General features: G+C 40.0%; 1 protein-coding gene across 4 annotated transcripts in view; it reads right to left on the reverse strand.

Moving 5' to 3' along the window:
* Window positions 1-25,194, reverse strand: part of CREB1 (cAMP responsive element binding protein 1) — a 77,168-nt gene extending 51,974 nt beyond the window's left edge. For 3 of the 4 annotated variants that reach the window (XR_004269097.1, XM_032278462.1, XM_032278463.1), the window contains exon 1: window positions 24,954-25,194. The gene's annotated coding sequence lies outside the window, so the exon portion shown is untranslated. The remainder of the gene's footprint in view (window positions 1-24,953) is intronic. The other variant, XM_032278464.1, reaches the window with a different exon arrangement.
* Window positions 25,195-27,706: the final 2,512 nt, after the last annotated feature.

Raw genomic sequence — 27,706 nt, forward strand, 5'->3', positions numbered from 1 at the left:
CATTACAAAATTGTAACAATGAAAAGAATATTAAGACATTGTAAAATAGAACCACATTTATATTTTTAAAAAAGTAAAACAAATTGTAAAGGTTTATGCATGCAAAAGGTATGCAAGATTAAACACTAAACTATAAGCAGTTAACTATGAAGAGAGAAATACAATTTTGTAGAACTGTACAGAATGACTTTCACCTTTAACTCTTTACATATTTTAGTATTTTAATATTGACTAAGTTTCTTTCTTCCCATGAGCATGGATTCAGGAATACCTGTACAATTAAAACAAACTTTAACATCAGAAGACATGTATAACATTTAAAAATAATGAACCAAAACTATAATCATGATTTTGAATCATGATATACAAAGTTTTCTAAATCCCAGATCCTTTTTATATGTAATTTCCATTTTTGTTTAAATTGTCTAAATTGTTTACCCTGTTTTTCTAAATTATTATAAAATAACTTAAAAAAAGTTATCAAATAACTGTGGTTATCACTGGTGATTAACTCACTGAGTTAAATATTTGCAACCTGTGGTCTTTTAAACTAAAAATTTAAGAAAGACATCAGGCCAGGCGTGGTGGCTAACGCTCCTAATCCCAGCAGTTTGGGAGGTAAGGCAGGAGGATCACTTGAAGTCACAAGTTTGAGACCAGCGTGGCCAACACAGTGAAACCCTGTCTCTACTAAAAATTCAAAAATTAGTTGGGCATGGTGGCGGGTGCCTGTAATCCCAGCTACTGGGGAGGTTAAGGCAGGTTGCAGTGAGCTGAGATCGTGCATCAGCCTGGGCGACAGAGCTAGACTCCATCTCAAAAAAAAAAAAAAAAAGGACGTCAAATGTCATAAACAACAATAAAGTTTTACCTGTAAGTTATCCATACTTTTGGTCTTGAAGAAAATGGCATATAAAAACAAAAAACTAATTTCAGTAACAATAAAATAAACAAATGAATACACTCAATGACAGTACTGAGGTCAAAGTAATGAGTAGACATTCACAGCTAGGCACCATGGCTCACGCCTATAATCCCAGCACTTTGGGAGGCCGAGCCAGGTGGATCACCTCAAGTTAGGAGTTTGAGACCAACCTGGTCAACATAGTGAAACCCTGTCTATTAAAAATACAAAAAATTAGCTGGGCGTGCTGGTAGGCACCTCCCCAGCTTCTTGGGAGGCTGAGGTAGGAGAATTGCTTGAACTCAGGAGGTGGAGGTTGTAGTGAGCTGAGACTGTGCCACTACACTCCAGCCTGGGTGACAGAGCAAGACTCTGTCTCACACACACACAAAAAAGCAGACATTCACAATTTTTTCTCCCTTTTCTCCCCTAAACCATCATTTTATTTAGAATGAAGATAAATACAAATGTATCATAATACCTCCTTTGTAGACAGAGTATACACAACCATTTTTGAAAGATTTTATTCCAAGCCTCATTTTTAAAACTATGCTATCATCTGATATGTGTAGTTTTGCTTTACCATTTGATTAAACACAATCTAATGCAGAGATCAATCATTTATTTTTATCTACAACACATTGATACTACTTATGTATTCATTTTTTTGACATTTAAGGTATACAACACCACTACAACTTTTTGTTTTGGAAAATAAAGTATTACTGTATTACAATAAAGGAACAAAGCCATTAGCAAATACAAGTAAATTTTAGTTAGAAAGATATACTGAAAGTGCTTTTCATCCTCTTCCCTTGATACCTGGATAATATTACTTCTTTTTAAAACAAAGTGTGATATTTCCAATGCATAGGAGCCCCACTTAAATAACTAGTGTTTTATGATCATTTCATTCGAGTAGCCTACCAATCCTTTTTAGGGTAGAGGATAGCCTCCTTAATTTTTATGACTTTTATCTTAAGTAGATACTAACCACTTGGGCAACCATACAAATACAGTCTTTCATCAGAAAAAGTAGGCCTTTTCTCAAAGTGCTGGTGAGATTTTGGACTTTGAAAGTTTTTGCTCTTTTTGTTTATACCCTCAGGTGTAGAGAGAAGAGATGGTATAGTATCATGTGTAAAATTTTTAATTTTCCTATTAACCCAGTATCAGTCGACAGTGCCATATCCAGACACATACGCGGGTTCCCAAGTTGTATGAAGAGATTCTTAACTCACTAAACAAATGCAAAAAAATAACTAATAAAAGACTGAATAATGCTATAAAATAAGACCAGATACATATGAACTCAGAATGTTACATGAACATCAGGGTCTGGAACATTAGAAACAGAATGTATTGTAAAATCACTTAAAATATACTATTGGCTTGATAATTTTATAATTCTTGTTCTTTCAATGATTCTGTTTTTAAAATTTATTTGGCATTAAGGTTTAAGATTTGGAGGGTTTTATGATTTATCTTAAAATTAACATAGTAACATTAGAAACTATGAGCTTATATAACACATTTTGAAATAGTGCTACGTCTAAAAGAAACAATTTTTTAACCAATTCACAGACACCCATCATTTTGCTATAATGGTCTCCAGAATTCTACCTCTTAGTATAAAAAGTAAAAACCCAAGTGATTCTGTAGTATTACTCATTAAGATTTGTTCTAAGTAGGTGGGAAACACAGCCCAACACTTGATGACAAGCTGGATTTGTCACCAGCTGGCATTGTTCTCCAGTGGTTGTTGGACAAACTAAACTTTCTGTGTTTCAGTTTCTCATCTGTAAAACAAGAGGGATAAATTTAAAAAAAAGGTCTTCCAAATTTAAATCCTCTGATCCTAGGAACTGAGACCATAAAAACTATGCATAGGCCATGCATGGTGGCTCATACCTGTAATCCCAGCACCTTGAGAGGCTGAGGCAGGCGAATCACCTGAGGTTGGAAGTTCAAGACCAGCCTGACCAAACTGGAGAAACCCCGTCTCTACTAAAAATACAAAATTAGGTGGGCGTGGTGGCACATGTCTGTAATCCCAGCTACTCGGGAGGCTGAGGCAGCAGAATCGATTGAACCCGGGAGGTGGAGGCGAGATTGCACCACTGCACTTCAGCCTGGTCACCAAGAGTGAAACTTCGTCTCAAAAAAAAAAAAAAAAAAAAAAAAGAAAAGAAAAGAAAAAAGAAAAAAAAAAGCATATAATCACATGGGCCACATAATAAAATAACATTTATGGTAAAGGAAGTATTTCCTTTTACTATATACTAATACACATAGCAAAGAACGACACATTGAATAAGAGGTCTCCTAGTCTCTTGATCCTGGGCAAATACAGAGATATTCCCATCCATTTGTACAATCATGAGACTGTAATACAACCTGAGATTATTAGCAGTATTTTTTTAAAAAGCTACAAGACCAGACTATTACCCAATGAAGATTCTCTCTTTCACATTGTGAACATTGTCTCTTATCTATTATGTTGCTCTGGTCATAACTGTTGTTATGGTTATTAAACAGTTAATTATAGTCCCTTTGCTTAACCTCTAACGAAGTTTTTCCTTTCCATCTTACCTCAAGAAATTTATCTGATTAGGTTTCCCAACAGTAAAGGGCTGTAACACTTTCATACCCTTTTCCACAGTAAAAACAGAAGTAGTTATTAAAAGTCTCAGCAAAGTGTCAAATGTGTGCTTCCATGACATTTAAAAGAAGAGACTACCTCAGCAATAGTCAGGAGAATGGGAGAATTCCAAGGAGGCATCAGGATGAATACAGTATTGATAAGTTTGGGAAGAATTTTTTTTGATAAAAATGGTATGAGCAAAAAGTCTTGAACTATAACCCTGAATAGAAATGAGTGGGTTAGTGGCTGATGTAATACTGTGTATAGAAAGCAAGGAAAAAAGAAAAAAGATAATAGCTACTGGCAATAAAGCAATGAACAAAATAAAAATTTAAAAAACTCTGCTCTTATGTAGCTTACATTCCAGTGTATGGAGGCAAGGGAGAGCAAGTAAACAAGTAAAACATGTAAGTCAGATGATGGGAAGTGTGTAGAAAAATAAAGCTGGAAAGAAGGTTGGAGGTTCTGAGTATAATAAAGAACCTTTACTGATTAAGTAGCATTTAAATTCATCTACTCAAGACCTGCACAAATCTATATTTAAACAGGGACAAATTCTGGCACCACTATTTCCTTACCTATCTATCTATAGCAAGTTAACACAAATCTTCATCAAATTACAAATGATAGCTCGTAATTGAAAGCAAGCCCATATCACCCCTTTTTTTTCCCTCAGTCATTAAGCAAAAGGAAAGAACTTTCACCTTAAAATATTTTGGCTTTTAGGAAGTGCCCCAGTCCTTATTATTTTCAACATTCTAGTTCAAGTTTATAAAAAATAAACCCATCTTCCCCACAACCTAGTAAACTTTTTAAACTCCTAAATATAGGACAATTTTGACTCTAGAGAAGAAATAATACATTCATAACTAATGAAACACATGCTATAATTAAAAAAAATTAGAATGACCTCAACTAGAAATAAGAAAAACACAGTCCCCTGCACACTAACAAGTGGGCAACTCCTCCTAACTTTCACCAATCAAAAATTCCAGGGATTTGGGAAAATCACATGGCAGAACTCCAAAGTTTCCAGGGTAACCACAGCAAAACGCATATTTGGGCACATGATTTTAAAACTAAATGACTACTTTGTTGTCACAGTCAGATTTGTTACTAAAAATACTCTGCATAAATATATCTAGAAGTACCTACATGTGATACATAATTGTTAGCCAGGATGGTATCCATCTCCTGACCTCGTGATCTGTCCGCCTTGGCTTCCCAAAGTGCTGGTATTACAGGTGTAAGCCACCATGCCTGGCCAAAGCCTTGCTAATACATTCCTATACCCTTGAAATGTTTTAATTTTCTAAAGTGTTACAGTGGTCAGGTGCTATACAATAGACTTTAGCTTTCCAAGAATCAGTAACTATGTTGCACTGTCTACTGTTTTCCTCTACTTTTTTTCCTGCACTTTTTTTTTTGGGAGGTGGAAGGAGGGTTGTTAACCTTAAAATACTTGTCATTTACCTTTACCACATGTCCAACCTGTCAGAGCCAAGATGTATGTAATCAATGCTGGAAACTTAGCAAAGGTCCAGGTTTCTGACGCTAATAAGTCTATTGATGTTACATACAGCACACCTTCACTGAAACCATACAGGAAAGAAAAGCACATTCAAATGCTATATGCATATACAAATATGTACATACGTACACACACCCCTCAACATATATTAACCTCAACTGAATAAACTTTAGACTAGATTAGACTGATCAAACTGTAACAAAGGTTATAAATATTTTAAGGGAACAAATTAGAGCAGGCAATGTGATAAATGAAAATAAAATTGGTATCTTTATCAAGCTGAATTTTCTCTATGCTCCTACTAAGGTCTTTCTGCTTTAAACAGCAGACAAATCCTTATTTCAGCCTCCAATCTAGGTATTAGAAAGTAAGAAAAGTTGTACATGAAGTTAACTCTGTGATCTGAATTTGGTTAAGATTTAAATTAATTATAAGACAAAAATAAAGCTTGAAAATTTGTTTACTTTTATAAACTCTGTATTAATAGAAAACACCAAAATAACCTGACCACCATCACAGCCACCAAAAAGAGGGCAATATATAGCAAAAGGGAATCTGCTTTTTTGGGGGGGTGGGGAAGATGGTGTTTCGCTCTTGTTGCCCAGGCTGCAGTGCAATGGAGCAATCTCAGCTCACTGAAAACTCAGCCTCCCTGGATTCAAGTCATTCTCCTGCCTCAGCCTCCCAAGTAGCTGGGATTATGACATGCACCACCAGGCCCAGCTCATTTTTGTATTTTTAGTAGAGACGGGGTTTCACTGTGTTGGCCACGCTGGTCTCGAACTCTTAAACTCTAGTATCTGCCCACCTTGGCCTCCCAAAATGCTGGGATTACAGGTGTGAGCCACCGAGTCTGGCCTGGAATCTTTTTAATGCTATTTAAAAAAATAAATTCTCTGATTTTATTATATTTAACTCAGAGAAACCATTTAAGTTCAATATTTTGTATTTTATTATTGCTGTTTTGTTATTACCAGTATATTTGAATGCCATCCTTAGTAGGTAAACTTGTTTTTAAAAAATGTAGCATACCCTATGACAAAGATACTGTTCTTGAAGGAAGTATTTAACAGAAGTGTGTTAGAAAAATGCCGGCCAAGCACAGTGGCTCAAGCCTGTGGTAATCCTAGCACTTTGGGAGGCTGAAGCAGGCGGATTACTTGAGGCCAGGAGTTTGCGACCTGCCTGGCCAACATGGTGAAACCCCGTGTCTACTAAAAATACAAAAATTGGCTGGGTGTGGTGGTGTGTACCCGTAACTCCAGCTATTCATGAGGCTGAAGCAGGAGAATGCCTGAACCCAGGAGGTGGAGGTTATAGGGAGCCGAGATTGCACAACTGCATTCCTGCCTGGGTGACAGTGAGATTCCATCTCAAAAAAAAAAAAAAAAAAAAAAAAAAAGTCATCTGATTTATAGAAACATTGCATGGTTTATGACAGCCATCCCAGAATATGTGACTAAATCTATAGCACCTCTCAACAAGAAAGCTGTAGTGCTTTCTTAAATCAGTTATTTTGGTTTTTTAATTATTTGCAAAGTGTTCTTGTTTTCCTTCAGGTAAGACTATATTCATGAATCTGAAACAAGTCTTTATGTACCTGGCCACCAAGAGACAGTGTTGCTTAGCAAAGCAGCAGCCATGACTATGCATTATTTTAGATAACATTTATATCTCATCTCTTTCCATTCCCCTTTCATTCCAAACACCCACTTAATACTATGTTCACAGCTTTTTACACTTTGAGCGTCTTGAAGAAGTGATCTCACAGAAACCTCTATATATGAAGTGTTATTAAATGGATATTTGGAACTGATTTTTTTTTAAGGAAAAAAAAAAGGATTATATTCTTCCTATAGTTACTTTTATAAAAGCAATTTTTACGCTGACTAAAGAATGAAACTGTCTTCAAATTTTAGTTCTGCTTTGTAAACTGGCTCAATGCTGATACTGTAAGGACCCAAAAGTTATTATGCCCTGAAGTTAAATATTTATAGTCTACTTACATTTACTTAAGAAGACCGAAGTGATTATGTCAAAACCACTACATCCAAATGGGAGATGAATGTCCCAAATATATTTTTTTAAATAAGTTTATGAAGTAACATTTGTTATTTTGACAGTTGTTTTAAACTGAATTTTGAAATGTTGTTTTTGGTGAATTATTTACAAATTAGACATGGAAGAGTAAAAATTCAGTTTTCCAGAGGTGAGACAGCACATGTTATGGCAGGAGTCATAAGACAGGAATTCTGGTATTAGCTGACTTCACAGATGGAGAACAAAAGATGTTAAGAGATTTGTAAGGAATTTTCAAGGCTTCAGGGTTATACCAGATAGCCTCCAATATTATAAAAAGTGAAGTGTTCTCTGTATATTTGACAGTGGAGCTATGTGGACTATTATGCAATATGCTAATTACTTTGATTATATTTTGCTTACTAGTCAAATAGCAAAGGAAAAAGCCCAAGAACTCAAAGGTACCAAGGATATACTGGAATATATTTAATAACCGACCATGGTTAATCTATAAAACTGATCAATGGCATGCGAACAACAGTACATACTTTATGTACAGGTTTTGATGTGCTTTTCTTGTTGTTTTTTTGTTTTGGTTTGGTTTTTTTGAGACAGGGTCTCACTCTGTCCCCCAAACTGGAATGCAGTGGCGTGATCTCAGCCCACTGCAACCTCTGTGTCCTGGATTCAAGTAATTCTCCTTCCTCAGCCTCCTGAATAGCTGGGATTATAGGCATGTACCACCACACCTGGCTAGTTTTCGTATTCTTAATAGAGACGGGGGTTTTACAATGTTGGCCAGGCTGGTCTCAAACTCCTGACCTCAAATGATCCGTCCACCTCAGCCTCCCAAAGTGCTGGGATTACAGTTGTGAGCCACTGCACCCAGCCTATTGCTTTTGTTTCTATTTTAATCTTAGGGTTCACTCTTGGTGTTGTACGTTCTATGGACAAACGCATAATAAGATATATTCACCATTACAGTATCATACAGTGTATATTCCTTTATGTACGGTTTTGATAAAAGACTTGCTTCAAATTTAGACATCTTCATCTTTAATCCTGAAAGAATCAATATCAAGTTCAACCTTCCACATAGATCTACTGTTTTTTACCCTTCCGCTGGTGATTTCTGGTATGGTCATTTTGATTACCACAATCTCATGCTATTTCTCATGTCTTAGAGGCTGGAAGTATCAGACGTAATAAAAACTCAAATTAGAAAATCTTCCTTTTAAGCTTTGGACAATGAATCTGATTTCCTCAGTTAAAAAAATGTGTCCACTTCCTTTAATCTGTAAAACTCTAAAAGGGAATTGTTCTTAACCTTGACGTTTCAGATTTATAACCCTTTAATAGGGAATCACTCATTAAACAAATATTCTGTGCCTACTACACAGTAATGACTAAAGAGTTTTCAGCAGAACTGGACATTACTATATAGTAGTAGTCCCATACTATGGGACTATAGCATAATACACATTAGAAACTTTCTCTGGAATTAGGCTAGGCACAGTGACTCATGCCTATAATCCAAGCACTTTGGGAGGCCAAGGCAGGTGATCACTTGAGGTCAGAAGTTCGTGACCAGCCTGGCCAACATAGTGAAACCTCATCTCCACTAAAAACACAAATTAGCTGAGCATGCCTGGAGTCCCAGCCACTCAGGAGGCTGAGGCAGGAGAATCACTGTCTCACAGAGTGAGACTCTGTCTTGGAGAAAAAAAACAAACAAAAAAAAAAACCTTTCTCTAGAATGCTTCTACATTGTTGGTGGGACTGTAAATTAGTTCAACCATTGTGGAAGACAGTGGGGTAATATCTCAAAAACCTAGAGGCAGAAATAAGATTCGACCCAGCAATCTCCTTAATGGATATATACCCAAAGGAATAGAAATTGTTCTATTGTAACAATACATACACACGTATGTTCACTGCAGCACTACTCACAATAGCAAAGACATGCAATCAACCTAAATGCCCATCAATGATAGATTGCATAAAGAAAATGCGGCACATGTACACCACGGAATAATACTATGTAGCCATAAAAAGGAATGAGATCATGTCCTTTGCAGGGACATGGATGGAGCTGGAGGCCATTATCCTTAGCAAACTAATACAAGAACAGAAAACCAAATACCACATGTTCTCACTTGTAAGTGGGAGCTATATGATGAGAACACATGGACATATGATGGAGGGGACAACACATACTGTGGTCTGTCAGAGGATTGGGTGTGGGAGGAGGAAGAGCATCAGGAAGAATAGCTAATAGATGCTGGGCTTAATACTTGGGTGATGGGATGATGTGTGCAGCAAACCACCATGGCACACAATCACCTATGTAACAAGCCTGCCCATCCTGTACATGTATCCCTAAACTTAAATAAAAGTTGGAAATAAAAAAGAACCTTTCTCTCAAGAGCTTACAAAAACTAATGAGATAAAATACGTATTACATACGAAAAAGCTTGACAGGTATAAATTATTATAACCAGTTTAACTATAAACAAATACTTAACACCAGTAATTTTAAACCATAAACTTCTATTTGGAAACAGTAGGAATACAATGAATTGTGGAAAAAAGAATTATAACTGCCTATTTATGGCAATTTAATGCAGATTTGATTAAGAACATAATGAAATCAACGTTTTTTTTTTTTCATGATCTTGGCTAGAATATTTGCTCTAAGTGAGCTGTTTACAAACTAATATTGCTTAAAGACAAAAATTTTAATAACCATTAATAAAACAAAAACCCTGAAAACTTCACAAAGCGATAATAATACAAGAGTGATTAAGACTAGGCCTTACTTACTGTGAGGCTCTACACAGTAAATACATCACGTAAGTTCTCCAGGACTTAGCTTAATTATTTGAAAAAAAAAAAAAAAAAAAAAAGAAAAAGAAGGAATGACTACTCGCTCCCTTTTCATGGGTAAATGTTTGTAACTGTGAATCTCCCAAATATGGTAGAATTTATGAGTTATACACTATAATCACATAGTCATTATAATAAATTCTCTCATAATAAATAGTAAATTATTGAAACAGTTACAGTTGAGCCTCAGTTTCCAAAGATTCAGCATCTGTGGATTCAACCAACTTTGGATCAAAGATATTTGGGGGGTAAAAATCCCCAAAGTCCCAAAAACAAAGCTTGAATTTGCTGCATGCTGAGTCCTACGTTGAACCCATGAGAGTGAAGTGATGAGCAGGCAGTGTATAAGGTATTATAAGTAATCTAGAGATGATTTAAAGTATATGGAAGGATGTACACGTTGGTTATATGCAAATACTATGCTACTTTATATAAGGGACTCCAGCATCCATGGATTTGGTACCTGAGGGGGTCCTGGAACCAGTTCCCCATTGATACCAATGGACAACTGTCCTTCAAATTAAAATGTTTCATTCAAAATTATTTCTTGATTTTTATCTTTGCTTCTTTCATCTGTCACTCGAAACTAAGGGATATGGACACAGAATAAAGGGAAAACCTGAGGTAGGTGGATTGTAACCGCAAATATACATTAGTAGCTTTAGTTATTTTTCATTAAATAATGGTATCTTGTTTACCTGGGCCTTCACAAAGATTTTTTTTAATGTTTATAATAATTAAACAAGAATTTGTGATGTACAAACTATAACACCAAAACACAAACAATAAAAGAAAAATTAGATGAACTGGAAATCATCAAAATTAACAACTTCTGTGCTTCAAGAGACACCATCAAGAAAGTAAAAAGACAATCCACAGGATAAAACTTTTGTAAATCATGTATCTGACAAGAGACTTGTATCTAAAATAAACAACTATTATAACAAAAAGCCAACACAATTTAAAAATGTACAAAGGATTTAAACAGAAAATTTCCCAAAGAAGATATACAAATGGCCAAATCAGCACATAAATAGAAGCTTGGTATCATTAGTCAAGAGGGAAATACATATCAAAACCAAAATGAGCTACCTCTTTGCACTCAGTAGCATGGCTGTAATAAAAACAGCAACAACAACAAAAAACATAACAAATGTTAGTGAGAATGAGGGAAAATTCGAACCCTCATACACTGCTGGTGGTGCAGTAGATTGGAAAACAGTCTGGCAGTTCCTTAAATGGTTAAACACAGTTACCATAAAATTCCATTCCTAAGTAAATACTCAGAGAAATCAAAGCAAGTCAACATAAATGAATGTTCATGGCAGCACTACTCATAATAGTCAGAAAGTCCAAATGTCCATGAACTCACAAATAAAATGTTGTATATCCATAAAATGGACTATTATTTGGCAATTAAAAATGAATACTGATACATACTACAACATGAATGGACCTTGAAAATATTATGCTAAATAAAAGCAGCTCACCACAATGGACAGTGTGCTATATGATTCTACTTATACACAATGTCCAGAACAGTCAAACCTATACAGACAGAAAGGAGATTAGTGGTTCCCCAGGGCTGTAGGTATGGAGAGATTAAGAGGTGATGCGTAAAAGATATGAAGGTTTCTTTTTGGGGGAGTGAAATGTCTTAAAACTGACTACAGTGATAGATGCATAACTTGATGAATATACTGAAAACCACTGAATTGTAAAAACCAAATGGGTGTACTACATAGTTTGTAAATTGTATTTCAATAAAGCTGCTTAAAAAAGAATCTATGATATCCAGTTTTTAACTGTAATACATATACAGTCATGTGTCACTTGATGGTAATATGTTTTGAGAAATTAATTTCATTGTGAAAACAAAACTTAGATGGTACAGCCTACTGTATACCAAGGCTATATAGTATTGGCTACAAACCCATACAGCCTGTTATTGTAATGAACACTACGGGAACTGTAACACAACGGTAAGTGTATGTTACCGAAACATATCCAAACAGAAAAGGTAAAAATAAAAGATATAAAATATAAAAGATAAAAAATGGTACATCTGTGCAAGACACTTATCAAAAATGGAGCTTGCAGTACTAGAAGTTGGTCTGGGCAAATCAGTGAGAAAATATGAAGCCCTAGAACATTACTACACAGTAGTGTAGACTTCATAAGCACCATATACTTAGGCTACACTAAATATATATATTTTTTTGAGATGGAGTCTTGCTCTCGTTGCCCAGACTGGAGTGCAGCAGCATGATCTTGGCTCACTGCAACCTCCACCTACCGGGTTCACCTGCCTCAGCCTCCTGAGTAAGGGATTACAGGCGCCCGCCACCATGACTGGCTAATTTTTTACTTTTAGTAGAGACAGGGTTTCTTTTGCCATATTGGCCAGGCTGGTCTCAAACTCCTGACCTCAGGTGATCTGCCCGCCTCAGCCTCTCAAAGTGCTGGGATTATAGGTATGAGCCACCGCGCCTGGCCAGGCTACACTAAATTTATATGAACAAAATTTTCTTTCATCAGTAATACATTAACCTTAGCTTACTGTTAACTTCATATGCATTTTAACTTTTTGACTCTATTGTAATAATGCATAGCTTAAAACTGAAATACACTGTACTGCTGTACAAAAATATTTTTTCTCTACAGGGTTTTTTTTTTACTGAAAGTAAGTTTATTAATAATGTAAAGCAATAAAAGAATCCAAGGGTTTTTTCCTATTTAACTTTTTTTAAACTTTTTTGTTAAACTTTATTTTATTGAGACAGGGTCTCACTGTCACCTAGGCTAAAGTGCAGTGGCACAGTGTCAGCTCACTGCAACCTCCGCTTCCCATGTTCAAGCAATTCTCCTGCCTCAGCCTCTGGAGTAGCTGGGATTACAGACATGTCCCACCACACTCAGCTAATTATTTTTGTATTCTTTGTAGAGATGGGATTTTGCCATGTTGCCCAGGCTGGCTGAAACTCCTGGGATCAAACAATCCGCTTGTCTCAGCCTCCCAAAGTGCTGGGATTACAGGCATGAGCCACCACACCTGGCCACTTTATAAAATTTTTTGTTAAAAAGATGTTCACACACACATTAGCCTAGGCCTACAAAGGATCAAGATCATGAATATCACAGCCTTCCACCTCCACATCTTGTCCCACTGGAAGGTCTTCAAGGGACAATCAATCATATGCATGGAACTCTCATCTCCTATGGAAACAATGCATTCTTCTGGAATACCTCCTGAAGGACCTATCTGAGGTTAATAGGTTTGTTTACACTAGCATGTGACCACTGTTGTATATGCAACCTGTCATTCACCAAAACGTCCTTATATAATGCATGACCATATATCTATATCTACTAAGAAGGACTGGGAGTCAGAAAATCTACATTTCAGCCCAATTCATCGTTTCATTCCTCTGTTTATATCTTACCTCCTCTTATGTGAAACTCAAAGCTCCCTGCCTCATACTTAGCATTCCTCATAATGTGGATCTATAATCTAATAGTTTTTTCACCAATTTATAAGTATATCAAGTTAATTATATGTCCATGTCTTCATTTTTGTTGTCCATTCCACTGCCTAAAATACACTCCATTTTATCTCTACTTATCTAAGTTCTTCAGTACTCAATTTAAATTCTACTTTTCCCACAAAACTTTTCCTTACTAAGCCCCTTCTCTTCTGAACTCTAAAGCACTTCAAGACAGTGAAAATTCTGTCACATATTCTGGCACGTATAAATCATTCTTTCTTATACTATTTCATCCCACTATACCATAAGTTTCTTGAGGGTAGGAACCATATAGTCAGGCTTTATTGTTTATAGCAACTAGAACAATTTTCATTTAATGCCTAGGTATTGTTTTTATAAATATTGAACTGAATATGTTTTCTTGTAATTATTTCACCAACTATAATAAGTCAATGGTCAATAAATCTTCACTGAATAAGTGATTGATAAATGGCAATACATAAAGTCAAGGTGTTAGTTACTATTGATCACAGCAAACAACAGAGCTACTACTGATGCTCAGAAGAAAATGATTCCCCTTTAAGAACACAAATAGGGCCAGGTACAGTGGCTCATGCCTGTAATTCCAGCACTTTGGGAGGCTGAGGAAGGCAGATCACTTGAGGTCAGGAGTTTTGAGACCGGCCTGGCCAACATGGTGAAACCTTGTCTCTACTAAAACAACAACAACAACAACAACAAAATAAGCCTGGTGTGGTGGCACGTGTTTGTAATCGCAGCTACTTGGGAGGCTGAGGTGGCAGAATCGCTGGAACCCAGGAGGTGGAGATCACATCACTGCATCCAGGCTGAAAGACAGAGTGAGAGTCCTCTCAAAAAACAAAACAAAACAAAACAAAACAAAACAAAACAAAAAAAACAAATAATTCAGAATAAGCAGTAATTTTCATTTCAGTGATGATAAACAAGATACTTGTGTCCCCTACTGCCAACTATATATACCAATAGGGATAAAAGCCCTCAGAAATAATGGTTAGTCTTCGGTAAATTACAAACATTTTTAGTTACATCTATACTGTCATACAATTACAACCAAAAACTCACAAACAGAACCAGATCCTTAATCCTTAGAAATTCACTTACAATTGATGAAAGAAACATCTTCGTTTCAGACAAGATTTACTAATCTTTGGCAAAAAGATGCATTTTTTTGTCATTGTTGTAAGTCAACTTTCAGATCCGCTCTACTTCTAAACTATTTTATTAATACTTCCCATTAAACCTTTTATCTAACCAAATGTCACTTCTCTTCTTTCAGAAAAAACTTACCATCAATTCCTCAGACCTCATCCTCTCAAAACCTTGCCCTTTTTAAGATTACTTTTAGAGATCCTAGAATCAACCGAGAGGAAATCAACACGGAAAGGGTGTTTTTCATCTTTGTTCACACAGCTAGTCTCATGGTAAACTCCTTTATCACCTTATTTTAACCCTAAGAAAAGGCAATTTAGGGATTTATAAGTTTATCAAGGAGAACTACTGTTTCTTTTTTAGAAGTTGAGATTTGTGTACCTAGCTTCAAGAACTTTTTAATATATAGCAATTTTTCATCACTGGAGATGTATAATGTATGTATTAAATTACAGGTAATTATTCATCACTGGAGAAACATCACTACCTTCTTATCTGTTGGAACAAATGCCAGAATATGGTGTTTTTCTAAGCTACCTTTTTTTTCTGGTAACCTAGAAGAAAATAAGCAAAAATCTGGGCAAAATATAATACCGGGTGAGCATCCCTAATACAAGTATCCAAAATCTGAAACATTTTGAGCACTGACATGATGCCACAAAAGAAAAATTCTACACCTGACCTCATGTAATAAGATCATAGTCAAAACTGTTTCATTTACAAAATTATTAAAAATTGTATATACAATTACCTTCAGGCTATGTGTATAATGTATACATGAAACAAATAAATTTCATGTTTAGACTTGGGTCGTATCCCTGAGATAGCTCATCACGTATGTATATGCAAATTTTCTAAAATCTGAATAAACCCAAAATCAGAAATACTTCTGGTCCCAAGCATTTCAGATAAAGGATTCTCAACCTGTAAAACCTATCTTCATAGTGCCTTGTCTGGCAGAGCTTAAAAAGAGGGAGGGAGGGAGGGAGGGAGGGAGGGGGGGAGATAGAGAAGAGAGAGGGCAAAACAAACCATAACAACAACAAAAAAAGAAAAAAACCCAGTAGATGAGACAAGAGTGTGTATATATTAAGGGGAGTCAGACATTCTGGATGTGAAGAAAAACTAATGCCTATTCTTAGCTAAGTTTTGTCTCAAAAACCTATATTTACAGATGTAACTAAACCACACCTTCTACTTACACCTTCGGCAAGCTGACCAACATTTGGCTCTTTTATAATGACTGAACTAGCATATATTTTACTGGCAGAGCAATAACAACCAGGTTCACATTATCAGTTTGTTGCTTTAACTTAATGATTTTTGCCTCCACCCCAAGAGGCAATTCACTGATGATTCCATGACACTGGAAAATCACTTAACTCTGGTAGTCCACAGACAGATACGCTCCAGAAAAAAATGTTCTGCTTTTACAGATTTCAATTGTCTACCCTATCCCCATATCCAAGTATGTAAAGAAAAGCACTTTGTAAACATTTTAATCATTTAGCGGGTACAAACTGCACATAGCATTATTTTATTTATTTATGAAACAACATCTCGCTCTGTCACTCAGGGTGGAGTGCAGTGGCGTGATACTGGCTCACTGCAACCTCCGCTTCCACGGCTCAAGCAAATTCTCCTGCCTCAGCCTCCTAGCAGCTGGGACTACAGGCATGTACAACTATGCCCAAATAATCTTTGTATTTTTTGTAGAGATGGGGTTTCACCATCTTGGCCAGGCTGGTCTTGAACTCCTGATGGCAAGTGATCTGCCTGCTTTGAACTCCCAAAGTGCCGGGATTATAGACCTGAGCCACCATGCCTGGCCAACTAGCACACAGTAATATTTTAAATCAAATAATAGTAAAACCTCAAAACAACAGTAAAACAATACTCTTACATTAAAAACTTTGGCGTATGTGATCAACACATAAACATCAACCTGGGCATACACAAATAAAATATACCATGACAGCTTTTTGTTTTTTTGAGACAGAGTTTTGCTCTTGTTGCCTAGCCTGTAGTGCAACGGTGCGATCTCAGCTCATTGCAACCACTGCTTCCTGGGTTCAAGCAATTCTCCTGCCCCAGCCTCCTAGGTAGCTGGGATTACAGGCAGCTGGCATCATGCCCGGCTAATTTTTCTATTTTTAGTAGAGATGGGGTTTCACCAAGTTAGCCAGGCTGATCTCGAACTCCTGACCTCAGGTGATCCACCTGCCTTAGCCTCCCAAAATACTGAGATTACAGGCGTGAACCACTGCACCCGGCCCCTGACAGCTTTACTTAGTGATATTTTTTGGAAAGAGATTTGTGTCCCTGCTGCTACATTATTATCACTTTGCAAGTGTAATCAACTTAAAAAACCTATAGTGTATACATTTTAAGGATAAATACAAATCACATGTATATTTAAAATGTGCTATAGCATTTGGGCGTGGTGGCTCATGCTTATAATCCCAGCACTTTGGGAGGCTGAGGCAGGCAGATTGCTTGAGCTGATGAATTCAAGATCAGCCTGGGCAACATGGAAAACCCTGTCTCTACAAAAAATACAAGAAAGTCAGCTGTGCCTGGTGCCATGTGCCTGTCGTCCCAGCCACTCAGGAAGCTGAGGAGGGAGGATGGCTTGAGCCAGGAAGGAGAGGTTGCGGCGAGCAGAGTTTGCACCAACGCACTCTAGCCTGGGTGACAGAGCCAAATCCTGCCTTAAAAAAAAAAAAAGGTACTATAGCTCAATGCCGTTTTGAAAAGCTAGAGAGAAAGAAAATGGTAGAGAAACTTAATTTGTGCTTCAGCTGAAATACATATTACTTGGAACTGGTTGACCAAAGATTTCCACAGGGGGAAAAAAATCATCTATGCAGTAAAGTTTATCATCTCAGCAATCATATAGGTGAATCTCGCTATTTTTAAATTAAGGTACAAAATATAAAATTCACTCATAATTACATTAAGAAATACTAGAAAATCATCAAGGTAAGTTAACAAGTACGTAAAAAATAAATGAATGCAAGGAAAAATCTAGTAATCAGCCTTACTGGGTAATAATATTCCGTGAGTTGTCTGTTGAAAAAACTCAAAAAACCACTGGACTATATGAAATTTTCTTTCTCATTAAGCAAGCAAGCTACAAAAACCTTTTTTGGCCAAAATAGTAACTGAAAGAAGTAGTCTATTCAGAACTGTCCTCAAGAAAAGAATTAAATTCACCTTGTGAGTTAATTCTTAACCTGGCTTGCTTGCCTCCTCATATATATCATGATCATTTTACTAAAACTTTTAAAAACTGGAGCTAAACAGGAAATGAGGCACTTCCAGTAACAATTTCCTGTCACGAGCTATCAGTTTTCATTCAAATAAAAAATTTTTCATTTAAAGAAATAAAGGCAAAAATGGCAGTTTACCTTAGTTTAAAAGGTCATATAACCTAAAAATAGAATCGGCTCACTCACTACTTAATAAAGTCTCCTTACATAATAAAATGCCTCAAATTGTATGTTAAAAAATGAAGAGGCTCTTTATGTGTTGATACAGAATTGCTAAGCCATATTAAGTGGTGAGGGAAAAGCATGATATAGGAGAAGAGTGTACCTATAGTATGCTACCATTTGTACAAAAAGGGGGCGACAGTACATGAATAATTGCTTGTGTTTGCATTAAATACCTTTGAAAGGACAAATAAAAAATTGCTAACACTTAGGTAATAGGGCAAGAGAATGTAGGGAACTTTGCTGCATTATATTTTATGTTTTGAATTACACACCACCTGAATCAATTACTTACTCAAAAAACCAAACTGGAAATATAAAAAATATACAGTACTCCTCTTTACTTCGCCAAAGGTGACCACTTTTTTCTTTGACTGCTTTCTTATGACACATACTTTGCCTTAGTCACTATGTCCAACAGTTCCTTGAGGGTAGAGATAAGACAGTATAATTCATCTTTGGATTTGTTGTAGCATCTGACCCACTGTATTACATACAGTAATAACAAATAATTTAAAAAATAACAGACCGGCTAGGCGTGGTGGCTGACATCTATAATCCCAGGCATTCAGGACCAGCCTGACCAACATGGTGAAACCCTATCTCTATTAAAAATACAAAAATTAGCCAGGCGTGATGGTGTGTGCCTGTAGTTCCAGCTACTAGGGAGGTTGAGGCGGAAGAATCACTTGAACCCAGGAAGCAGAGCTTGCAGTGAGCTGAGATCACGTCACTGTACACCAGCCTGGGCAACACAGCAAGACTCCACCTCAGAAAAAAATAAAACAAAACAAAAAAACCTGGCCAACACTTGAGCACTCGTACAATGCCTGGAATTTAATATGTATTACTTTATAGTTAACCCCACAATCCTGAGGTAGTTATTATACATTGATCAGCAAAGAAAGTGAGGTATCGAGATGTTAAGATAACTTGCCCAAGAGCCCACAGGCAGGAAGTTAAAATAAAGCTTAAGGGGCTAGCTATCATTAGTTATAGCCCTAAGGTACTTTCTGTATCTCTCACAATCTTATGAAGTATTATTATAACATATTATTACATATGAAGAAACTGAAGCTGAGAAAGATTAAGAAACTTCCTTTGGGACACAAAATTCCTTTAGGGTAGGCACATGATAGTAGTGGGAATGCTTGGATTCAGACCTAGGCCTGTGATTCCAAACCTCATGCTCTTTCAACTATATTCTCTGTCACAGTGAGTGCTAAATAAATATTTGAATTACCATAAACTTGTCTCAAGTGACACTGTAGTAAAGATGAGTTCACAGGTGGGTAAGAAAAACAAAATCCTGCATTGTCCATCCTTACATCTTGCTATGTTCCTAAATTTAGATTTGAGCTCTATTCAATAAAGAAGCCATCAAAGTTACACCATTTATCAAGATATTTGCAAAACTATGTCACAAACTGGCTGTAAACAAGTTTATGTAACTCAGATTTGATAAGCTATTTATGGAATAAATAAAATTATAAATGTTGGTAATATACTGTAAGCATTAGGTTAAAAATAATTTTCTCTACTGTTATAATAAGGAGAAAGAATTTAAAAACAGGTGAAGGAGAACACATACTTGGTTTTACCATAACCATACTGTACCCAAACAAACAAAACCAAATGTCTTAAGAATGAGAGACAAATAAAGCTACTTTTCTATGAAGAAACCAAAATTTCTAATGAGACCTAATCAAGAATATGAGTTTCAGAAAGTATAAAAAGAAAGGTGCCATTTTTATAAATCAGTTTTCTTTTTCAGGCTCCTTATGGAAAAAAAAAATTCATTCAAAACAGGTAACAAGTTTTAAATTCCCAAAGAGGTGTTCTTTTAACATTCTTCAGGCAAATTCTGTCAAATAATTTATTAGCTTTCTAAGTGCAGGTGTTCATGAAAAAAAAAAAAAAAAGATTCAAGCAGATCCAGCTGTAATTTTTACTGATGGCTGGGACAGTATGGAAGTATAACTTAGTAACATGTTCCAGATGAATGTTCAAATATTAATGAATATAAAAATTTGAAGTTTCACCTGGAATTGCTAAGAATCACAAATTATGAATATATAAATAATAAAGTAGTTCAGGCCTGGCGGCTCACACCTGTAATCCGAGCACTTTGGAAGGTGTAGGCGGGCAGATCACCTGAGGTCAGGATTTCAAGACCAACCTGGCCAACATGGTGAAACCCCGTCTCCACTAAAATACAAAAATTAGCCTGGCATGGTGGCCTGTGCCTGTAATTCCAGCGACTCCAGAGGCTGAGGCCGGAGATTCACTTGAACCTGGGAGGTCGAGATCGCAGTGAGCCGCGACTATGCCACTGCACTCCGTCCTGGGCAACAAGAACGACACTCGGTCATTCATAAATAAATAAATAAATAACTCTTGGGGAAGACTAATGAAAGAACTTATCAGTAAATTTTTAAAAATTTTTTTGAGAAGGAGTCTCACTCTGTCGCCAGGCTACAGAGTGACGTGATCTCGGCTCAAAGTAACTACTGCCTCCGGGGTACAAGTGATTCTCCTGCCTTGGCCTCCTGGGTAGCTGAAATTATAGGCACGTGCCACCAGATCTGATAATTTTTGTATTTTTAATAGAGATGGGGTTTCACCATGTTGGCCAGGATGGTTTCGATCGATTGAACTCATGATCGTCCCGCCTCGGTTTCCCAACGCACTGGAATTACAGGCGGGAGCCATCATGTCTGGCCATCAGTAAACAATTAAAAAAAAAAATCTAACAAATGAAGAGTCATATATATATACGTATTTATTTATTTTAATTTTGAGACTGAGTCTGTAATTCCAGCTACTTGGGAGGCTGAGGCTGGAGATTTGCTTAAGCCCGGGAAGCGGAGCTTGCAGTGAGTCGCCACCGCGCCACTGCACTCCATCCTGGGCAACAAGAGCCAAACTCCATCTCAAATAAATAAATAAATAAAATATCTCTCGGGCATAACTAAAGAAAGAACGTAACAGTAAACAATTTTTTTTTTTTTTTTTTTTTTTTGAGACGCAGTCTCGCTCTGTCACCAGGCTGGAGCGCAGTGGCGCGATCTCGGCTCACTGCAACCTCCACCTCCTGGGTTCAAGCGATTCTCCTGCCTCAGCCTCCCGAGTAGCTGGGATTATAAGCATGCACCACCAGACCCGCCAATTTTTGTATTTTTAGTAGAGACGGGGTATTACTAGGTTGGCTAGGTTGGTTTCGATCTAAACCGGTCCACCTTGGCTTCCCAAAGTACTGGGATTACAGGGATGAGTCGCGGCGCCTGGCCATCAGTAAACAATTAAAAAAAAACCTCACAAATGAAGAGGGGTGTGTGTGTATATGTATATACACACAGATATGTATATATAAAATTTTGACGGAGGCTGTAATACCAGTTACTCGGGAGGCTGAAGCCGGAGATTCGCTTAAAACCGGGAGGCAGAGCTTACAGTGAGTTGCGACAGCACCACTGCACTGCATCCTGGGCAACAAGAACGAAACTCCGTCTCAAATAAATAAACTATCTCTTGGGCAAGACTAAAGAAAGAACACATCAGTAAACAATTTTTTGTTGTGTGTGTTTTGAGACGGAATCTCGCTCTTGTTGCCGAGGCTGGAGTGCAGTGGCGCGATCTCGGCTCACTGCAACCTCTGCCTCCCGTGGTTCAAGCGATTCGCCTGCCTCAGCCTCCGGAGTAGCTGGGATTATAGGCATGTGCGACCAGACCCGCTAAAATTGAGACGGGGTTTCACCATGTTGGCCAGGATGGTCTCCATCTATTGACCTCGTGATCCGCCTGCCTCGGCTTCCCAAAGTACTGGGATTACAGGATTGAGCCGCTGTGCCCAGCCATCAGTAAACAATTAAAAAAAATCTCACAAATGAAGAGTCCTGTATATATATATTTTAATTTTGAGATGGAGTCTGTAATCCCAGCTACTCTGGAGGCGGAGGCCAGAGATTTGCTTAAACCCGGTAGGCGGAGCTTGCAGTGAGTCGCGACAGCGCCACTGCACTCCATCCTGGGTAACAAGAGCGAAACTCCATCTCAAATAAATAAATATCTCTTGGGTAAGACTAAAGAAAGAACATATCGGCCGGGCGTGGTGGCTCACGCCTATAATCCAAGCACTTTAGAGGTCAAGGCGGGCGGATCACCTGAGGTCGGGAGTTCAAGACCAGCCTGACCAATATGGTGAAACCCTGTCTTAAAAAAAAAAAAAAAAAAAAAAAAGAAACATAATAATAAACAATTTTTTTGGGGGTTTTTTTTTTTTTTTTTTTTTTGAGATGGAGTCTCGCTCGGTTGCCCAGGCTGAAGTGCAGTGGAACGATCCTGGCTCACTACAACCTCTGCCTCCTGGCTTCAAGCAATTTTCCTGCCTCAGCTTCCAGAGTAGCTGGGATTACAGGCGCAAGCCACCACACCCGGGTTTTTTTTTTTTTTTTTAGTAGAGACTAGGTTCAAGGTGTTGGCAAGGCTGGTCTCGAACGCCTTAACCTCAAGTGATCCGCCCACCTCGGCCCCCCAAAGTGCTGGGATTACAGGGGTGAGTCGCCGTGCCCGTCGTATATTATTATTTTTGAAACGGAGTTCCGCTCTCATTGCCCAGGCTGGAGTGCAATGGTGTGATTTTGGCTCACCCCCACCTCTGCCTCCCGGGTGCAAGCGATTTTCCTACCCCAGTCTTACAAGTAGCTGGGATTACAGGCATGCGCCACCACGCCCGGCTAATTTTGTATTTTTAGTAGAGACGGGGCTGGTCTCGAACTCCTGACCTTAGGTGATCTGTCCGCCTTGGCCTCCCAAAGTGCTGGGATTACAGACAGGCATAAGCCACCGTGCCCGGCCTCTGGTGTATATTCTTAACAAGAAAAAAAATTCTACTCAACTGATGGTGGCTTGAGAAACATCATTAAGGAAAAATAGTAATCTACCATTATCAATACTCTAGTAATTTTCTCAGCGATTGGAAGTAAAATCATTTTCCCAATCTTTATAGAGAACCTCTCTTTATTGTATCTTCTTAATTTTCTTGGCAATGACAAATTGATAATGTGGTCTTTTTTAAAAGAGAAGCAATACAGCAAAGCAGGTGTTGGAAAAGTGACTTGCATACAGAAAAACAAGACAGTACTTCTACTGCCAATCAATATTTGTTCCTAACCAGAAGCCTTGTACGTATCAATCACAATGCAACCATACAGGGACAGGCAAATACTTTTAAAACAAACTTGTTCGTCTTTTGCACCACCTAAAATAACTGCTCGGGGCTTTACTTTTAAATCGGGAAATGTGCCATAAATATAAAAGATTTCAATAGGCAGCAATCTAAAGTATCTTCCACTAAACCTTCAGAAGGCAGACGTAAGCCGAGGTTAGAATTATAAATTGAGGTGGCATTACGAACTTAAATAGGTCATACCACATGTCCTTTAAAAATTGTCTTTTAATTTTTAATGTGTCAATGACTTTTCTGCTGTCCTCTTTTCTCAACAGGCGAAGAAAAAAATACAGCTTGTGGCTTAAATTCTCAATCTCAAGACCGGAGTTACCTACTGCATGAGAGACAAATAATGGATACTTTAAAGTCTATTTTTAGAATCAGTATTATATCAGTCTCTCATTAAAGTTCACACAGAAATTCGTGGGAAATATGGTAGGGGGGTGGGACGGAGGGTATAAGGAGAGCCAGATGACCCAAAACGCGGTTGGCAAGGTTGCACCCCGCGAAATGATGTAAAACAAGAGTACGTCCGCTGATACTCGTTTCAACGAAGTGTTTCAGAAGTGATAATTACCTTATTGAAAAGGGTTAAAACCGAAACTGTTTTCAAACACCAGCTTCCCTTTTATAAGATCCCAACAGTTTTTTAAAGTTATTACAAATATGTTTTTTTTAGCACCCTTTCTCCCAAAAAGCATGCATTTCCATGACTACCGGATTAAAAAAAAAAAAAAAAAAAAAAAAAAAAAAAGCAAGGGGGTGAGGGAGTCATAAATTCCCCCCAGGCACAAGCCCTCATCTTTTAACTCAGCAACATAGGGCAGAAAGCAGCATTTCCTCAACGGTGTGGGAGCGGGAGGGAAAGGGCATGAATAAAATACAGCACGAGAGGAAACCTTGGGTTTCGAACTTTATTGCACAAAGAGTGGAGAGAAGAGTAGGTCAGACGTTGCAGCTCTTCCCCTTGCGAAGCGGGCATGGCAGACAGCGAGGCCACCGGGAAGGCAGCAGGCAGCTTCACCTCCTCTGCCCTCAACTGTCGCCTTCTTCCTCCTCTACCCCCCACCGGCACCCAGGCAGCGGCTGCCCCGGAGGCTGGGCCGGGTCGGGTCGGGTCGGGGGGCCGGACGAGCAAGCTGCGCAGGGGGCAACGCAGGGCCGAGCGGGCGGCCTCCCCCGGGGCGACTCCCGGCTCCCGGCTCCGCGCCCGGCCCGGCGGCGGCGGCGGGAACGCGGGCGCCAGCTCGCCGCGGCCGGCCGCCCGCACACACCCCCGGCCGCCGGCTCCCACCCCGCCCGCCGCCCGCCGCCCCCCGCCATGAGCGCCGCCGCTGGCTGCAGGCAGAGTCGCTGCCGCCCCGGCCGCCGCTGGCTCCAGTCCGCCGCCATTATTCTTTGTTCGCTGCGAGCGGCGGCGATGTTGTGGGGCTCGGGCGGAGGCTCCATCTTTACCGCGGCCCCTCCTGCGAGGGGAAGGCCCCAAGCGCGGGTGTCCGGCGCCTCCCCGTCCCCCCTCCGTCCCCCCGGCTCTCTCTGGCTCCTGCCTCCTCCTCCTGCTCCTCTTACCGGTGGTACAAGCTCCTCCGTCACTGCTTTCGTTCACGGCCCGGATCTCGCTGGAGTTTTATTCTCTCCCCCACGTAACACACCGCGTCAAACTACACCTCCGCCGCGTCACTCACCAACACTCCGCTTCTCCCAGCCGCCCGGGCCACAGGCAGCAGCAGCCGCCGCCGACTGAGGAGCCGCAGCCAGGGAGCCAGCCAGCGCCGCCCAGTGCCGAGTGCGCAGCGGCCGCGCACGGAAAGAGCCGAGCTCGGCCCGGAGGAGCTCGAGCGGCCCCGCCCCCGCGCTGGGGACGGAACTTGCCGAAGGCCTTCGGGCTTCTTCGGGCGAGGCGAAGAGGTTGCGCCGGGAGAGGAAGGCGAAGGCTGGCTGAGCCCAGCGCCGGGAGGGGTGGTCTAAACCCCTCCGCCGCGTTCTGATCAATAAAGCCGGCAGCGGAAATTTGAAAGAGGAAACGGGGTTTGTGTGTGGCCCAGTGGGGAATTCCCGAGGGGTGTTAGCGACTTGGTGGAAACCCCCGCGCAGGCCTACCCCTGCGGCGGTGAGCGGCGAGCTCGAGGGCGGCTGCGGCTGCCCGGCCCTGCCCTTCAGCGCCTCCAGCCCCGGGAACTTTCCGACGCCGCCAGCACGCGGGCGCAGCGCCGCTCGGGCTGGAACGCTGCCGGACCGCGGGAGCCGTGCAGGCTGGGGAGGAAGGGCTGCTGCGGCTCTACCAACGTCCCAGGGCCTGGGGCTAGGGGACGTCGTGGGACCCAGTGGGGACGGATTTTCCTTTCCGAGACTCCGCCGAGAAACCTGGCCGCCGCCGGCGGGGCATGCTTTCCCAGACGTTGGCTCGGATACTGTGGCACCTCACGGGGTCTGCCCGGGCCGTGGGTGACGTCGACGGCTCTCGGAGACCTCCGAGCCACGACCTGCCCGGACCACTGGAAATATGCCCCATCCCACCTCCCCGCCTTTTTCCAGACAACATCCTGTGTCGCTTTCCTCTGTTTTCTGCTGCAGGGATTCGCACCCTCTGCACTGTGAACCCAGCAGGGGAACTTCCGTGGCTGGAAACTACTGAACTGCTCTCTTAGAGGTTGCCCAGGCCACACCATTAGGTCCCTATTCTCCTTGGTAGTGAACTCTGCAGCCCTCTCTCTGTCCCTGGGCTTTGAAGTCCTTTTTTTTTTTTTTTTTTTTGCTGGAGTGTAGTGTTACTATCTCGGCTCACTGCAACCTCCGCCTCCCGGGTTCAAGCGATTCTCCTGCCTCGGTCTCCCAAGTAGCTGGGATTACAGGCACCAGCCACCATGCCCGGCTAATTTTTGTATTTTTAGTGGAGACAGGGTTTCGCCATGTTGGCCAGGCTGGTCTGGAACTTCTGACCTCAGAGGATCCGCCCGACTCGGCCTCCCAAAGTGCTGGGATTACAGGCGTGAGCCACCCCTCCCTGCCTCAAGTCTTAATCATTCTTTTTCTAAAGGAGATGTGTCTTTAGGAAGCAGAGAGGGTTCAAATGCGGACTCCGCACCTGACTCACTTCTTTTGTAATGAAAGACTTGTTCTTGGTACTCTAGGTCCCTTACTGTTTTCTCATGGACTTTGCCGTTAACGGGTCTCCTTTCCTTCTCTACCGGCTCTTTCTTACTAGTATTTACACATGCGTAAGTCTCTCAATTCTTTAAAAAGATTTCTCCCTAAATCGCTCTCCAACAACTCCAGGTGTCTCTTACCCCATGGACAGTCTCTCACATCCCACTCCCCAGCCCACTTCAGTGTCCCCACCGCTCACCTGAAGTGGCTCTGAATTGTCACAGACAAGCTTCATGTCTGTAAATGAAGCGGATCGTTTTCAGTTCTTATTTTACAAGCCCTCATCCCAGTATTTGACACGATTGATCACACTCTCCTCCAAATATACTCTTCCCTCTGGTCTGTGTCACAGATTTCCTCCCTACCTGTGTTTGCTCTTTAACAACCAGTTCCTCCTGTATCTACCCTCTTATACATTGGAATCCTGCTCAGCTAAACCCTGGCCCTCTTTCTGAGTCTCCCCATGTACACTTTCCTAGGTGGTCTTATGCTCTTCCAGTCGCATCAACTACTCTCTGTCAAAGACTCTTCAATCCGTAACTCAAGCTTAGATCTTGCTCTGGAACCCGACATTTATATTTCCAACAGATTGCCTTTGGTATGCTTTTCATTTGGATGACTTAAGTCATTTCAGACTCAACCAGTATATCATAATCTCTTCAAAATGCTCTTCCCATAGTCCTTGGTTCAGTTAAGGGTATCTTAACATCTACTCAGTTCACGCCAGACACCTAGCACACCTCCAACACACAGCAGAATCACCTACATCTGTCTGCTCCCTGGAAAATTGGATTTGTGACCTGTCTCTGTTCCCATGACTGTTTTTTTCATTCCCATTCTGGTCTAAACCACTGTCACCTCTTGCTTGAAGTCCTACAATAACCCATTCAGGTCCTCCAAAACTGCTCTTGCCTCGTTCCAATACATTTGCCATACTGCTGCCAGAGTAATATTTTCAATATAAATCTGATCAAATCATTGACCTGCTTAAATTCCTCGGTGGCCTCCCCTTGCTTAGACCACACATTGTCTAAGCTCCATTATCTGGACTTGTCTTTCTCTCCATCTGTCCCCCTAGTTGCCTGCACTCCTGCCATAGTATTTTAATTTTTTCTAGGCTCTCTTTTTATTCACTACCATAGGCTCTCAATTCAGGGCATTTATACATGCCCTTC

The sequence above is a fragment of the Sapajus apella genome, unplaced genomic scaffold, assembly GCF_009761245.1.
Source record: "Sapajus apella isolate SASKATOON/1434 unplaced genomic scaffold, GSC_monkey_1.0 scaffold10, whole genome shotgun sequence".
Classification (NCBI taxonomy): Eukaryota; Metazoa; Chordata; class Mammalia; order Primates; family Cebidae; genus Sapajus; species Sapajus apella.